At 51.4% G+C, this 17403-nt stretch overlaps 1 protein-coding gene across 5 annotated transcripts in view; it reads right to left on the bottom strand.

Moving 5' to 3' along the window:
- The window catches only part of TOP2B (DNA topoisomerase II beta), a 607938-nt gene that overhangs the window by 46083 nt on the left and 544452 nt on the right, over window positions 1-17403 (bottom strand). The gene's annotated exons all lie outside the window — the stretch shown is intronic.

Here is a 17403-nt window from a genome sequence, read left to right as displayed (position 1 = left end):
CAGTTTGTGGATGAAGTCTTTTGCCTTAAATCAGGCTGGAAAAGCTCTTCTACAGGTAAATCCTTCTTCGGCGTTGATTTATGTGGTTTGGAGCCGTCAGGTTTAGTTTTATCAGTGTCTATTATCTTCGGAACGGTTCTTGCTTTCGATTCCGAAGATTTATCTTGTTTTTTGCTTGGATCTGCACCTTTTCGATCCGAAGCTCTCGCTGCCGAGTGTTTAGACTCGTCCGTTCTCGGTGCTGAAATGTGTTTTGTTATGGAAACCGCTTTCGGGTCCGACTTTTTAGGTACCGGAGTAGTTTGTTTCGGTAACCCTTATAACCTCTTTCAGTGCCGAACTTGGTTTCGGTTTCTGTTCGGTAACCCTCGGTATCGAAGGGTGTCTTGGTGCCGGTGTTGACTTTGACTTAAGCACTTTCTGTTTCTCGGGACCGATGGACTGACTCGAGCCCTTGTCGACTGAAGGCTTTTTGACACTCATCGCTGCTGAGCTCGAAAGCGAGGCGTCGGATGTTTTCGGTCGGTGTGTACCCGGACCCGAAGGTGGGGGTGGAACCGAAGCCTTTCCCGGAATGGAGGGGGAACAGGGCCGGCATTCTTACTTACGACCTGTTGACCAGCTGGAAGAAGATCATCATCTTCGGATCGATCCTCATTTCCGGAAGCTGACTCTTCCGCCTCGGAAGCGACGTCTTCTTGCTGTTCTTCGACGTCTACCTCGATCGGTGCCTCGTCTATGATGAGGTCTGGTGTTGACGACAATGACTCTTCCATAGCTCTTCGAGCTCGACGGTCCCGGATTATCTTCTTGGACCGGAACGAAGCACAGGCCTCACAGTCTCGACTCTCGTGGTCTGGAGACAAGCACAAGTTACAAACCTCATGCAGGTCAGTGTGGGGAAACTTGTGTCCACACTGAGGGCACTTCTTGAACTGTGTTCTTTCCATGAGCCAAAGGCCCAATGGCGCAGTTGGGCCCAACGGCCCCGACGAGCGCTGGAATGGAGAAGTGGATCCTCTCTTCGACGCAGGCAACCGGAATCAGTGTCGAAGACTATCTTGATGTTGTAGATTGATTTTTATGGATTGGAAAGGAGTCCGGTAACGGGACCGAACGATGAACACATCCGAGCCCGATGGCGGAAAAAAACAATCTGAGGATGGAGTCGATGACCATGCGCACTATGGCCTAAGGGAGGAGTCACCCAGCAGACAAAGACTCTTCCAAGACAACAACAAAGTGTAATCATCCGGGCCCACCACCAGATGGTGATCTAATGCAAAAGTGTATGGGCTGCAGCCCATATGCCTCGAACATAGGGTTATCGGTTCAAAGGTAAGTATTCAGTTGTGTGACTTGGTATTCTGGGGTTACACGCAGGGGTCCCCCAGGGTCAAGGATGCACTCTTGTTACACCCTCAGCATCACTAGGGTGGCTGGGTGCAGAGTGCTGAGGGCCAATGTTATCCAATGGGGGATAGGGGACCTCCAGTTGGTGGCTGCTTATGAGCAGGCCAATGGGTTGCGGGAACAAAGCTCCTGGACTTCAGGTAAGGGCAAATGGGGGTTCAAGCCAGCACAAAAGGTGCACCCTCAGCGGTACTGGGGCGCCGGGTGCAGAGTGCTGTTTTGGCATCGGTGCCCCGTAGCTTTCAATGGGAGTCTCCAGTTTGCAAACACACTGCAGGCTCGGGCCGAAGGTCTTCTGGGTGCGACCACCACTTGGAGAGGTATGTTGGGATGCTGGGGGTTGGTTAGGCACCGTCGGTTGGGCCACCCAAGGCCGTGGGGCGTCGGGTGCAGGGGTGGCTTTTAAGGTCGGATCTTCTTACCAGATCCTGGTCGCGCTTGGGGCTTACATTTTGAGGCTGCAGGCATCAGCAGGAAGCAGTTCAGGGGTCACCGGGCCTCAGGTCAAGATCACCAGAGAGACCTCCTCTTGGTGTTGGGCCACTCAAACTCTGGCGTCGGGTGCAGGGTGGTAAAGACTCGCGGATCCTGCCGGAGCTGGAGTCGGTTGGTTAACAAATCTGGTGATCAAGGGTGACAGTCTTCTTCTGAAGGGAGGGGAGGTCCTAGGGGTTCTTGAGGCTGCAGAACACACCGGGTTTCGCTTCTGCAGATTCGAGGTGGCGACAGGCCGATAGGGGAAGAGGTGTGGCGCAACGGCCAGGGCACCTGACTACAGAACACGTGGGCTCACGGTTCGATATCCGGCACCAGCGGCAGGTTAGCCCAGCACCATGTGACTCTGGGCAATAGCTCGCTTAATCTTCCCGGCGGCCCCCAGTGCCTTGACACCCTTGTGTAATTGTTCGCCCTTTACAAATACTGGATTTCATTTCATTGAGGGCTAGGGCCAAATCAGTAGGCGTCCTGGTGCTAGCTTCGGTACAGCTGTTAGGTCCTTCTTTTCTTCGTCTGGTTCCTTGTCTGAGGAAGCAAGGTTCGGGGTGCCCCATAAATACTAGATTTAGGAGCGTTACAGGTAAGTAAAGGTTGGGACCAATGGGTCCTTCCTTGAGGTGGGTAAATGCCCTATTATGCCACCCTCCAGTGTGAGGGGGCTCATGCCTCACTTTGGTTGGCTGGGTCCTCCCATCTGAAAGATGGCAGGGGCTGAGAGTTGTGCTTCACCTTGCCTCCCCCACCTGAGGTGTTGAGTTGGCAGGTGACAGCTCTCTTCCTTACTTGTTTTTCCCGCCGGTTCTCCCATCCAAAGTGGGGGTCAGAACCAGTGCAAACCAGTTGCTGAAAGCAGCAAGTGGCCTGGGGAAGCTCACAAAGGAAGCAAGCTTCCCAGTTGTGTACCCTGCCTATCCTGGGGGAGGAAGCTTGGCACCTCGTCCCAGGATATGCATTGTTTCTGGCCCCAGAGAGCAGCAGACTCTCGACCCAGGGGTCCAGAAACATGTCTGGTGGTGGCAGCTGAAAGCAGCCACTCGGCCTGGACACTAGTGGTGGGTTCGTTTTCAGGGGGCATCTCAGATGCCCTCTCTGTGCATTTTTCATTAAATCCCACGCTAGCATCAGTGTGGCTTTAATGTGCTGAGAAGTTTGATACCAAACTTCTCAGTTTTCAGTGTAGCCATTATGGTGCTATGGAGATCGTAACGACAAGGTCCCAGCACCATATACTCTTAGTGGCAGAACTGCACTTCCAATGTCCAAGAATGAATATGCTACTTACCAGTATGCATCTGTTCTTGGCATGTAGGGCTGCTGACATTCATATCTATAGCATAGATCGCCGCCTAGTGTTGGGTCCGGATGATTGCACATTGTTGTCCTGGAAGAGTCTTCGAAGTATCACGAGATAGGTGGCTCCTCCCCTGGACTACAGTGCGCATGGGCATCGACTCCATCCCCAGATTGTTTTTAGCCATTGTGGCGAAGATGGAGTGTAACAGAGTGAGCGATGTCCATGCTAAGAGTAAGTGTAAAATCTGCAGCCGCTACAAGCGCCGGGGAGGAGGGTGGGCGAATGTCAGCAGCCCTACATGCCAAGAACAGATGCATACTGGTAAGTAGCATATTCAGTTCGAGGCATGTGGGCTGCTGAATTAATATCTATAGCATAGAATATATAGCAGTCCCTCCATTAGCGGCGGCCGCCTGTGCCAGCTGCAGACGTTTGAAAAAGTGTTTTTAGAACAGCCTGCCCTACAGCTGCTTGGAGTGCACATCTACACAGTAGTGTTTGGTAAATGTGTGTGGGGTAGACCATGTGGCTGCTCTACAAATGTCTTCTAAAGGGATATTTCCAAGGAAAGCCATGGAGGCCCCCAACTTGCGGGTGGAGTGGGCTCTTGGGGGGATCGTTAAAGTGCGCTTAGCCTTTTGATAGCAAATTTGGATACACTTAACGATCCACCTGGCTATACCTGCCTTGGAAATGGGGTTGCCCTTGTGTTGTGCGAAAAAGGCAACAAAGAGTTGTTTTGTCTTCCTAAAATCTTTGGTCCTATCAATGTAGTACATCAAAGCCCTTTTGACGTCAAGAGTGTGGAGCATTCTTTCTGCCACTGTCTCAGGATTTTGGAAGAACACAGGCAGTTCAATAGTTTGATTGACATGGAACTGTGAAACCACCTTTGGAAGAAATTTAGGGTTAGTGCGCAGCACCACCCGGTTGGAGTGAATTTGTATGAATGGCTCCTGTACAGTGAGCGCCTGGAGCTCACTAACACGTCGCAGTGACGTAATGGCTATCAGGAAAGCCACTTTCCATGTTAAGAACTGAATTTCGCAAGAATGCAGAGGCTCAAAAGGTGGACCCATCAGTCGGGTGAGGACCACATTAAGATTCCATTCAGGAGCAGGTGGTGTCCTGGGAGGAATGACTCGTTTGAGCCCCTCAAGAAAAGCTTTAATGGCAGGCACTCTGAAAAGGGAGAGATGCCGCCTGTTTTGGAGATAAGCCGCTATGGCGGATAAATGTATCCGAATGGAAGCATAGGCTAGATTGCATTTGTAAATATGTAAGAGATGATAAATGATGTCGTGCGTGGACGCGTCAAGCGGGTCAATGTTGTGGTCTACGCAATAAATGACAAACCGCTTCCATTTTGCTGGTGGTGGGCTTTCTTGCTTCCCGTATGATATCCATGCAGTCAGGAGGCAAGTTGAGGTAGCCAAACTGTAAGACTTCAGGAGCCAGATCGCCAGGTTGAGCTGTTGCGGATCTGGGTGCTGAATGTCGCCATGGCTCTGCGTCAAAAGTCTGGGTGTGAGGCGCAGCCTTTGATGCGGTACCACGGAAAGGTCTAGAAACGTGGTGTACCATGGTTGGCGGGCCCACGTTGGAGCAACCAGGATGAGCGTCATCGAGTGTTACTTTAGCTTTCGTGCCACCAGCGGTATTAGAGGTGCTGGGGGAAAAGCGTACGCAAATTTGCCTGACCAGTTCATCCATATCGCATTGCCCTGCGACTGTGGGTGCGGGAACCTGGCGGCAAAGCTTTGGCATTTGGCGTTTTCCCTTGTGGCGAACAGGTCTATCTCTGGATGACCCCTCTGCTGGAAGTACGGGTGGAGTACTGATGGATGTATCTCCCACTCGTGCATTTGGTGGCTGTACCTGCTGAGCAGATCCGCCATCTGATTGTCTTTGCCTGGGAGGTGTTCCGCCATGAGGAAGATGTTCCTCTGAATGGCCCACTTCCACATGCTCTGAGCTAGATGAGACAACTGTGGAGAGTGTGTACCTCCTTGCTTCTGAATGAAGTACATGGCCGTCATGTTGTCCGTCCTGATCAACACGACTTTGTTGCACAAATGTACTTTGAAGGACTTTATCGCCATGAAGATTGCCATCAATTCCAGGTAGTTGATGTGCAACACAACTTTGCTGCACAGATGTACTTTGAAAGCCTTTATTGCCATGAAGATCGCCATCAACTCTAGGTGGTTGATGTGCATCTTCCTTTGCTGCGTTGTCCATTGCCCCTGCACTGTGTAGTGGAGCACATGAGCTCCCCAACCCTGGAGAGAAGCGTCCGTTGTCAGGATGATTTGTGGGACAGGCTCCTGGAACGGTCGGCCCTTGCAAAGGTTGTGTGGATTCCACCAATGCAGAGAGTTGTATGCACGACCGGTCACCAACACTAGGTCTTTTAACTGTCCGTGAGCCTGATTCCACTGACGTGCTAAGCACTCTTGAAGCGGACGCATATGTAGTCTCGCGTGCAGGACTATGAAGATGCAGGAGGCCATCATGCCTATCAACTGCATGAACACTCGTGCCGGAAGCGAGTGTTGCGGTCTGAATTTCTGGATTAGCAATTGAATGCTGTTGATCCTCACAGAATTTGGCTGCGCTGTGGCCGCCAGAGTATCTATGGTCGCGCCCAGATACTGCCGCACATGGGTTGGCTGAAGGTGTGACTTTGGATAATTTAGTGAGAATCCCATATCGTGAAGAAGGTGAATGGTGTGGGACATGTTGGCAGCGCGCTGCTGGGCCGACTTTGCTTGGACAAGCCAGTCGTCCAGGTAAGGGTAGACGTGAACGTTTTGTCTCCTGAGGTGCGCAGCCACTGTTGCCAGGCACTTCGTGAACACCCTGGGCGCTGTGGCCACTCCGAAAGGGAGGACTTTGAATTGGTAATGCTGATTCTGAATGGTGAATCTGAGGTATTTTCTGTGTGACGGATGTAGTGGAATGTGAAAATATGCATCTTTTAGATCTAATGTTGCGAGGAAGTCCCCTTGATTGAGCAACGGAAGAACCTGCTGCAGCGTGAGCATATGAAAGTGTTCCGAGAGAATGTATTGGTTTAGGGGCCTGAGGTCCAGTATGGGTCGGAGTGACCCGTCTTTTTTCGGGATTAAGAAGTACAGGGAGTACACTCCAGTGCCTCTTTGTTCCACTGGTACGAGCTCGATTGCCCCTTTTTGCATCATGACGAGTACCTCTTGCTGCAATAAGTGCAAATGCTCTGTGGACATAGGACGGTGTTTTGGGGGTATGTTGGGTGGAGTGGATATTAAATCCAGACAATAACCGTACTGGATAAGTTTTCTGACCCACCTGTCTGTGGTGATGAATTTCCAGACAGGCAGGAACTGTTGGAGTCTTCCCCCGACCGGTGTTGTATGGTCGGGGGCAGTGACAAGGTGTCACTGTTTGTTGGCTGCGGAGGATCGGGAGCTGTTGTTTCCACGACCTCTGCCTTTGGCGCTGTTTCCGCGATAGCCACCTCTACTTTGTTTGGTGTACGTGGTTTGCGCGCCACCTCTATTGTACTGTGTTTGCTGGGACAGCTGGCCTCTGGAAACGCCTCTATTGCCTGAGCGACGAAAAGAACCACCCCTGAACTGCTGCGACTGGAGAGCCCCCATAGACTTCGCAGTTTCCGTGTCCTTTTTGATTTTCTCTAGGGTGGTGTCCACCTCAGGTCCAAATAAGTGATCAGGGTTTACAGGCTGATGTAGGATGGTGGTTTGTATCTCCGGCTTGAACCCGGAGATTCTCAGCCAGGCTTGTCGCCGTAACATCACACTGGTATTAATGGCTCTGGCTGCGGTGTCTGCTGCGTCCAGTGCACACTTAATAGAAGCATTTGAGATGAGCTTTCCTTCCTGTATGAGCATCTCTGCTGCCTCCTTATATTCATCTGGCAAGTGTTGTAACAGGGTCTCAAGTGTATCGTAATGGGCCCTGTCATATCTAGCCAAGAGTGCCTGCGTGTTAGAAATGCGCCAGATATTGGCCGCTTGGGCTGCCACCCTCTTGCCCGATGCTTCTAGCACCTTAGATTCCTTGTCAGGGGGAGGAGCATCACCAGTAGTCTGTGAATTTGCCCTCTTCCGGGCATTAGAAACAACCAGAGAGTCCAACGGCAACTGGCCCTTGATGTAGGTAGGGTCGCCAGACGCCGGCTTGTACTTTTTTTCAATTCTGGTGTTGATAACCCTGGCACGCGTGGGTTCTTTAAAAATGTCTGCAGCATGTTTTAAGACACCCTTCAACATAGGCAGAGTTTTTACGGTTTTTTCAGAGGTGGAAAAGGTGTCAAACAGAAAGTCCACTTCAATAGGGTCAGCATGGAGCTAGACGTCATGATTCTTGGCTGCCCTCTCAATAAGCGCATTAAATGCCGCAGAATCCTCAGTAGCGGAGGTTTTGACAGCATACACTTGAGTGTCTGGGGCAGTTTGTGGATCCCCTGGGTCTGCAGCATCTGCCCATGTGTCATGCTGATCTTCAGGATCAGTGTCGTCAGGGTAGTTGTATTCCTCATAGTCACCTTCCCCAGCCTCCACATCCGAGTAAGTGGGCGAGATTGGAGCAGTGTCCTGAGCACGTGGATTAATCAGTTCAACAAGAACTGGGGAATCTGTGGAATCCTTTTTCTTCTTCAAAGGAATTGTATAGGACTCCATAGGCTGTCCTGGTGTGATCTTTCGCTTGTAAATGGAAAGTTTCCCGGTGTTGGTGTCAATAAAATGTTCTGACTGCTCCTCGAGTAGGGGTTGTCAATGCTTTGTGCCTACAACTGCAGGGGTAGGCTTCGGCCCGGTGGACACCGGCATGGACGCCTCGACGACCTTCTTTGGCGCGAACGCCTTGGGCGCCACTTTCGGCGGCAGCGTGAATTGAATCGGCGCCGTCGACTTTTGCGGTTTTACGGCTGGCTTCGGGGTGGAAGCATCCTTCGGATCGACCGCGGAAGCCTTGTCCTTAATGCGCTGCAACGAGTCCGACACTTGCTTCGTGAAGGATGCGGACGGTTTCGTCGACTCAACGGGTGCTCTCGAGCCACTACCATGTGTAGAGTCGAGGGAAGCAGTAGTTTTGGCCTTGTCGGGCTGACGTGCAGGATCGACAGCCTTTGGAGCACCGAGTCCTTTAACTGTGTCGACGGCCTTTGGCGCCGACGGCTTCGGGTCAGCGGCCTTGGCAAGCGCTTTCGGTGCCCCAGTCTTCGGCTAGACGCCCTTGAGCGACTTCACCGAGTCGACAACTTTCTTTGGCTTCGTCAGCACCGACAGGTCCGAAGACGTGGAGCCGACCAAGGCGACAGGCGCTTTCTGTGTCGACGGCTCCTCTATCACTTTTGGTTTTGTCGAGACCGAAGCTTTCACTTTCGGTTTCGATTTGACTAATGGCGGCTCCGTAGAAGTGTCTGTCGAGACCGAAGCTTTCTCTTTCGGATTCGATTTGACTAATGGCGGCTCCGTAGAAGTGTCTGTAGCCGGGCCCGGAGGCGAGACCGTGGATCTAGGTGCATGATCTTGGGTAAGGCCATGTGGCGATCCCTCGACCTGAGCCTTAGTTATTGTTCGAACGTTGCATAGCTCTTCGCCTGAGCTATCTTCCGTGGCCCCATAGGCCTCATTGTCGTCTCCTACCTCGTCGACGACTTCTTCTGTATCGAGCATTTCGACGTCTGCGTCGTAGTTGGAGTTGATCTCTGTTGCTGGATTTGAAATCGGCTCTCGATCTTCCTGCTAGTCTGCCTCTTCTCCCTCGGTATCGAAAATGTTCACCGGGTCTGGTGCCGTCTGCTGGGCCTCCTGGCGCGCCGAAGTCGAATAGTCTTCTTGGATCGAAAACGAGAACAAGCCATACAGTTGGCTTCATCGTGATCCGGCGACAGGCACTTGTTGCACACCGGGTGGACGTCGATATGGGGATACTTCGAGTTGCACACGGGGCACCTCTTGAACGGGCTCCGCTCCATGATGTGTCGTCGAATAAGGCCTGTTGCGTTGACTGGGCCTTGAGCACCGAAGAGCCACGCGACTCCTCAGGATGTCCGACTAGGGAACTGAGCCGGAACAGAGCTGGGCACGAACGCAATACAATACCGACGATATAGGAAGGGCCTTTGGGCCGAAAAGAAAAATTTCTATCGGATCCGAACTTGAGTGATGAAATATGCATCCGAACCCAATGGCGGAAATAAACAATCTGGGGATGGAGTCGATGCCCATGCACACTGTAGTCCAGGGGAGGAGCCACCTATCTCGTGATTCTTCAAAGACTCTTCCAGGACAACAATGTGCAATCATCCGGACCCAACACTAGGCGGCGATCTATGCTATAGATATGAATTCAGCAGCCCACATGCCTCGAACTGGACTTAGACACTGTAGGGGTACAGGGCTCATGCACCTGTACCCTCACCACTGGCAAAGGGCACCCAGCTAGAGTGGTGACTGATCTATGCCAGGGCAGTGGGTTGTAGGCATGGCACACAGGGATGTGTGCCATGTCGACTCTTCACTTTGTTCTGCACCAAAAGACGCAGCCTGCAAAGGTAGTGTGTGTGTGTAAAGGTACAGGGCCTCTAAGGGCAGCACAATAAGTGCTGCAGCCCTTTGAGGTTTTCCCTGGTCACAGTGCCCTGGGTACCTGTGTTACCATTTACCTAGGGCTGTCCTGTGGCCAGACATGACAATTGTGTTAGTTTTGGGGAAAGAACATAAGTGTAGGTTAAAAACAATAAGTGAGTATTGTCAGACTATGTGTCACACTCACTAGGGTGCTATAAGTGTAAGAGGGAGATTTCCTCCTCAACGGCAAGGGAATTGACCGGGATTCTAGGTCAAGGCCTGCAGGATACCTGTTGTGCCGTCATCAACCTACACTTGGGGTCTATTTATGGTCCTGAGGAAAGCCAGCATAATCCAAGGCACTGGCTGAAACATGTCGACCCAAACTGGATGCAAGAGGTCTTAATCTTGCCACCACAACATCCACTTGCCTTGTTTTTAACCGCTGACGGAGGCCCAGGCTATTAAAATTTAATTCACCCTCGGGTACTGGGACCACCATTTAGCCGTTTTAACTTCACTGCACAATTCACCATACTACACTCAGAAAAATACCTGCTCCGCTGTAATCAGGCGTCGAAGCACACCCGGGACACATTAGGTGTCACTGGGTGGGCCCGATGATGACGCATGCCACCAACTAGGTTGGTGGGTGAGGGCTTCACAAAAAACCTAATGGGTGCCTGCTGACAATACAGTTCAGAGTCCTATAATATGGTCACACCCAAACTAGTCCTTGTTGATAAACACAGAGATGTGTGCCTTGTAGACTCTTCATTTTTCTCTGCACCAAAACATGCAGCCTGCAATGGCAGTGTGTGTGTGCGTGTTAGGGTACAAGGGTGGCACAATATGTGCTGCAGCCCTCAGAGGGCTTCCCTAGTCACAGGGCCCTTGGTATCCATGGTACCTTGTATAAGGGACTTACATGTGGACAGGAAGTTGCCAATTTGGGAGTACAAAGTACAGTTTTAGGGAAATAACATAGGCCCTGGGTTCCTGGATGGTAGGACCCCAGGGCATGCTCAGTCAAAGTGCATTAACATTAGGCAAAAAGTGGGGGCAACCATGCATAAAGGGGCACTTTCCTACAATAGCAACATGTCTTCCCTCTGTCAACCTTAGCAGGAAGTGATCTTTTTTCTTGGTGGGTTTTTTCTCGTACTGAACGATGTAGCATCAGCCTTGTCACTCAAGAATAATAGTGCAGGATAAATTACATTACAGCTCAATTATTGACAAACCTACACCATAGACAGTTGTGAGAAAAATAGCAAACACAACAGAGTTTTTATCCAAAGGGCATACACATGAACCAAAAGACATTATTATACCTTAGTGGGAAGGATTAGAACCTGTAGGACAGGCAGTACCTGCTCTCTTCTTACTGTTCCATTAATACTTTCACGTCCAGTTAGATGAATATAAAATATATTCTTGGGTAAAATAACTGCCTCACCAGGCTAAAAGACTATGGCAATAAGTGGCCACACATATTAAGATAAAAGTGTTGATAAAGGACAACAGCTTAGCATTGAGGAACACAAACACCCTGGTAGACACACGGAGTGGTTTGTGGGTGTGGTTTTCCCAGGGGTAGACACAATGAACAGTTGTTAGAGGTCTACCACTGGAAAAGGACATTAAAGTCCCAACAAGGTGTAACGAATAGTTTTCTTACCTGTCGGTGTAGTTTTGCAGCTTGAAGATCTTTCTGGATTCACTATGCTGTGCATTATTCCGCGGTCTTGTGGTTGGGTCCGGATTCGTAGTCTTTTCTTTGTTTTTTTTGGTTTTTTCGTAGCCCAGGTGGGCGTGGGCGTCACACCTCCTTGGGTGCATTTCCAGTGACGTCGGCATGCTTCCTGCGGAAGCTCCCACTGTTGGGCGCCATCTTCGGGTTCTTTTTTTCCGTGTTTCTTTCGTTTCCGAAGTAATGGCAACGTTCTATTTAGGTGATATTTTACCGCTTTGTACTTTTAAAAGTCCTTTTTTTTTTTTTAACCACCTCTTCTCTCTCCAGTCTCATCTTTTTGGCGGAGGCGGGTGGGTTCGCTAGTGAATCCAGAAAGATCTTCAAGCTGCAAAACTACACCGACAGGTAAGAAAACTATTCGTTTTGCAGCGTGAATCTTTCTGGATTCACCATGCTGTGCATAGATTTTGTAGCGGTTTCTCATTTCTGTGGCGGCTGGGTGGAAGATGAGCGTTGGTTATTGAATATGTGCTGGAGCACCTTTTGTCCGACTTGTGCTTCCTTGTTCATCTGTATATCCACACAGTAGTGCTTCGTGAACGTGTGCACCGAAGCCCATGTTGCCGCCAGGCATATGTCTTGTATGGGTGTGTTAGCCAGGAAGGCTATTGTAGCACCCTTTTTCGTAGTGGAGTGGGCACGTGTCCCCTCTGCTAGCTCTTGTCCTGCACATTTGTGGCAGAGTTGAATTGTTTGTGCGATCCATCGTGCAATAGTCTCTTTGGTTACTGCCTTGCCCATGAAGCTGTTGGCGAATGACACAAAGAACTGTTTTGTTTTCCTGTGTCCCTTCGTCCTCTCAATGTAGTGCATGACTGCCCTTCCGGCGTCCAGGGTGTGCAGGGCTCGCTCTGCGCTAGTGGTTGGTTTTTGGAAAAAACTCGGTATCTGTATAGACTGGTTCATGTGGAATTTGGACACCACCTTCGGCATGAAGTGTGGGTCAGTCCTCATCACAACCCTATCATTGTGTATTTGTATGTAGGGTTCCTGTAGCGTTAGTGCCTGAAGTTCGCTTACTCTGCGTAAGGACGTTATTGCAACCAGGAAAGCTGTTTTCATAGTTAGCATCTTTAGGGAGGCCTTGTGAAGACGTTCAAAGGGCTCTTTCATGAGTTCCGTTAGGACTATGTTCAAGTTCCATGCAGGTGGCGGCACCCGCTTGGGTGGTGCGATCCTTTTCGCTCCTTCCAGGAATCTCTTCACCACCTGTGACGTGAAGAAACTTCTGCACGTTTCTCCCCTTGTGTAGGCGACTATCGCTGCCAAGTGCACTCTTAACGAGGATGAGCTAAGGTTCTTCTCCAGCAAGTGCGTCAGGTACTTTAGCACTGTGGAGTCCTTCATTTTATTGTGAAGTCCTTCTTTTCTGCACCACATTGTGAATCTTTTCCATTTCGCAACATAGCACTTCCGAGTGCTGGGTCTTCGTGCCTCCCGAAGGACCCTCAGGGTGCTTTCTGGCAGTCTCAAATGTGCGAACTCTATGTCCTCAGGAGCCATGCTACTAGGCTCAGGCTCTCTGGCTCTGGGTGTAGCACCTCTCCGTTCTGCATGGAGAGTAGGTCTTTCCTCCTGCCGAATCTGTGGGGTGCACACTGTCTCATCTCCATGATCTGCGAGTACCATGTCTGTCTGGCCCACTGTGGCGCGACCAGTATCAGGGTCATGTTGCTCGCTCTGCACTTGCTCTGCACTCTGTGCATCAGCGGTATCGGGGAAAAGCGTAAGCAAATGTCCTTGACCAGTCTATCCATAGGGCATTCCCCAGGGACCCCTCCTCGGGCTGTCTGGGTGCGAAGTTTTGGCATTTTGCATTCCGGCGTGTGGCAAACAGGTCCACTGATGGTGTTCTCCATCTGTCAAACAGCCACCTTGTCTCTTGAGCATTGAGCTCCCACTCGTGGGATGCCGATGTCTGTCTGCTGAGCCAGTCTGCCTGTATGTTGTCCTTCCCTGGTAGGTGTATGGCTAGCAGGTCTATCTTGAGAGGGATGGCCCATCTCCATATCTCCTGCGCCAGCGTTGAAAGCGTGGCTGACTGTGTGCCACCCTACTTGTTGATGTAGAACATCGCGGTGGTGTTGTCTGTTTGTAGCAACACCTTGTGCTTGAACAGTCTTGTTTGGAAAGCTTTCAGTGCAAGGAAGATTGTCTTCAATTCTAGGTAATTGATGTGCTTTGTCGCATCTGCTGGCGTCCACAGTCCCCTCACCTTGAGCTCCTCCATGTGAGCGCCCCATCCCTTCAGGGATGCGTCTGTGGTTATGGTCACTGTTGGCGTTGGGGGCGTTAGAGGCTTTCCCCTTGTTATGTTCACCATGGTCCACCATGTCATCTCCTTCTGCACCGCGTGCGTCACAACCACTAGATCCTCCCAACTGCCTGTAGCTTGTGACCATTGCTCCTGTAGCCATTCTTGAATGGGTCTCATGTGGAGACGTACATTTGGTATCAGGTGGATGCATGATGCCATCATCCCCATGATCTTGCTCGCAGTCCTCACTGTCCGAGCTTGTCCCTTCCGGTAGAGGTGAGTTTCCTTCACCAGCGCCCTCGCCCTCTTCTCGCTGGGGAACACCTTGTCCTGTAAGGTGTCGATTTGTGCCCCCAGGAAGATCTTCACTTGTTCCGGCTCCATTGATGATTTCTTCCAATGGATGGAGAACCCCAGGCTTATGAGCGTGCTCGTCACGGTCTGTGTGTGCTGCTTTCATTTCTGGTATGAGTTTGCTTTCACCAGCCAGTCGTCCAGGTAGGGGTATACGTGTATTCCCTGCCTTCGTAGGTGCGCTGCGACTGCTGCGAGGCACTTTGTGAAGACCCTTGGTGCCGATTTCAGCCCGAAGGCTAGTGTCGTGAACTGGTAGTGGCTTTCCCCGATGGTGAACCTGAGCATATGCTTGTGCTTTCTGTTCATTGGGATGTGCAGGTAGGCGTCCTTGAGGTCTATTATGACCATGAAGTCCCCGATCTGCAGTTGCGGGAGCACCTCTTGCAGGGAGGTCATTTTGAATTTTTGCGTTCTTATGAATTTGTTCAGGAACCTTCGGTCCAGAATGGGTCTCATTGTCTCGTCTACTTTTGGTACCAGGAAGTACGTTGAGTATATTCCTTTGTTTCTTTCATTGAAGTGTACCCGTTCTATGGCCTGCTTCCGCAGGAGTTCCTTTACTTCTTCCTGAAGACACCCTAGCTGCTTGCTTGCTAGTTGTTTTCTTTTTGGTTTTCTGCTTGTTGGCCTCCCCTCCAACTCTATGCAGTATCCGAATTGGATGATGTTGAGGATCCATTTGTCTGATGTGATTTCTCTTCATTCTTGGAGGTAAAATCTTAGTCTTCCTCCCACTGGTCTTATGTAGTCGTAGAGGTTTAGCTTGTCTTGACCCCTCTGTACGTGCTGCACCCTGGGATCTTTTCTGTGGGCGGGCACACAGAGTTTTTTGAAGTCACTTAGAGGCGGGCTGCTGTCCCCCTCTTCTATTCTGTCCACGTCCATTTCCTCTCCCTCGAAAGGACTGGCCTCTTTGTTGGTACTGCCAGGACTGCTTCTGCTGACCCTGCTGAGCCTGCGAGTCTGCCTGGTGCGTTTGTTGGAAAGCCTGGTGTGATGTACCTGGCTGGTTTCCACCTCTCCCGCCAGGCCTCCGCGACGGGGTGCCCCTTTTGTTGCCTCTGAACTGCAATGCTCCCATGGACCTTGCTGTTTCGTTATCCTTTTTTAGTTGAATCAGCTTCTCATCAACTGTTGTTCCGAAAAGCGTATCGCCGTTGAACGGTGTGTTCAGGATGCTGTGTTGCTCCTCGGGTTTGAAACCTGAAATCCTGAGCCAGGCGTGTCTTCTTTCAGTGACACCCATCATCATGAGCCTGCTGGAGGTGTCTGCTCCGTCCAGGGCCGTCTTGAGGCAAGAATTTGCCACGTTCTTCCCTTCAACCAGTTTTTCGGCCTTCTGCCTGGCATCCTGGGGCAGGTCCTTCACCAACTGCCCCAGCTCCTCCATGATCTGGTACATGTGCCTGTTTATCAGGGCGTTGGAATTCGCCATGCGCCAGTGGGTCGCGGCATTCCGTTCGATCCTTCTGCCCACCAGATCCATCCTCTTGCTCTCCTTATCCGGTGGTGGTCCAGAAGTAGTGGGCACGTTAGCCCTCTTTCTTGCTGTGGCTGTGATAATGGAGTCTGCGGAGACCATGCCCTGAATGTAGGGTGGGTCCTTTGAGGAATGTTTGTATTTCTTTTCTGTTCTGGGAGTTACAGCCTTGCATGTTGCGGGTTCCCTGAATGCCTCCTTCCCCTGAGCCAAGACGCTGTCGAGCATTGGTAGGTACTGGCTCCTTGTTTGTGTGGGGAGCAATGTCTCTAGAAGGAAGTCTGCTTTCTGCTTCTCTTCGTCGAGCCTGAGTTTGAAAGCTGCTGCGGCAGACTTTATCACCGAGTTGTAGGCCCCGATGTCGTCCGGCGGCGAGGGCCTCGAGGGATATGTGTCGACCGCCTCCTCTGGGCTGTCGGTGTCGACATCTAGTTAATCCAGCTCCTGTAAGTCCGAGGGGGCCGACTCGGCGTCCGTCCTGCTGTCCTCTTCCTCCCCATAGTTGTAACTATAGTAGGGACTGTCGTCCTCTTCCTGGTCGACCACCTCGACGTCCGCATCTTGTTCCTCGGCGACCTCGTCTTCCTCCTCGACCACCTCCACCACTGGTGGCTTGGTCTTGTGTGGAATCGTGAAGGTTTTCATCTTTGCGTCAAATTCTTTCTTCCGCTGCAAGATGTTTTCCATTTCAGCCTCGAGGCGCCTTCTCTTTTTCTCCATCTCGGCTGCGTGTTCCGCGTCGGATGGTTTGGTCGCTCTTTTCGGCGGTTGGCTCGGTGCCGGAGGCTTCGCCGTCGAACCGGGTTTCGGGTCTCTGGTCGGCGTCGGTGCTTTAGGGTCCTTCTCCCTCGGCGTCGATCGATCCTTTTCGGGGACTATTTTCGACAACTTTTGCTGTTCGGGAGCTCTCGGAGCCGGGGACTCCTTCTCAGAGGGTCCGCTGGGCCTGTGAGTAGTCGCGGGCGCCAGGTGTTTTGGCGCCGGCGCTTTCGGGGCCTTGCCCTCGTTTTTTCGAGACTCAGTCTCTCGGGTTCTTGGGGGCCGGAGAGTCTCCTACCTTATCAGAAGTCTTGGTGTAATCGGTCTCTACGACCGTGTAGCTGTCGTCTTCGGCGGCATCGTTGTCCTCTTCCTCGGAGGACATCCCCAGCTCGTGGAGGGATGGAGTCAGGGCCTTCCCCTGCAGGGTGGCGTGCGCTACCCTCTGTCTCTCTCTCACACGAAGGGTCTTCGGGGTGAAGGCGGAGCAGGCGTTGCAGTCCTCGCTTCCATGATTTACCGGTAGGCAAAGGTTGCAAACCGGGTGCTGGTCCTTCTGCGCGTACTTGTGGTGGCAGTTATGGCAGAACTTGAACGGCGTGTTGTCCATCATCGAGCGCTCAGGGCCTCCCTGGTCGCGTGTTAGTCGACGTTCATCGAATATCTCGATGAATTCTCCTTCTCCTTTGCTGGTTCTAGGTCGATGAAGTCTCCTGGAGTCTTCAGATGATTTTTCTTTCCAATTTCTGTATTTTCCTTCTTTCTCCAAAAATGTCTGGAGCCCAAACGGGAACGATCCAGACCCGACCGCGGAAAAAAAAAATCTGAAGATGGCGCCAAAGAGTGGGAGCTTCCGCAGGAAACATGCCGACGTCACCGGAAATGCACCCAAGGAGGTGTGACGCCGACGCCCACCTGGGCTACGAAAAAAAAAAAAAAAAAGAAGAAAAGACTACGAATCCGGACCCAACCACAAGACCGCGAAATAATGCACAGCCTAGTGAATCC

Source organism: Lissotriton helveticus, chromosome 10 (genome assembly GCF_964261635.1).
Source record: "Lissotriton helveticus chromosome 10, aLisHel1.1, whole genome shotgun sequence".
In the NCBI taxonomy this organism is placed as follows: Eukaryota; Metazoa; Chordata; class Amphibia; order Caudata; family Salamandridae; genus Lissotriton; species Lissotriton helveticus.
The sequence above is the reverse complement of the archived record's forward strand: the minus strand, read 5'-3'. Positions and strand labels throughout refer to the sequence as shown.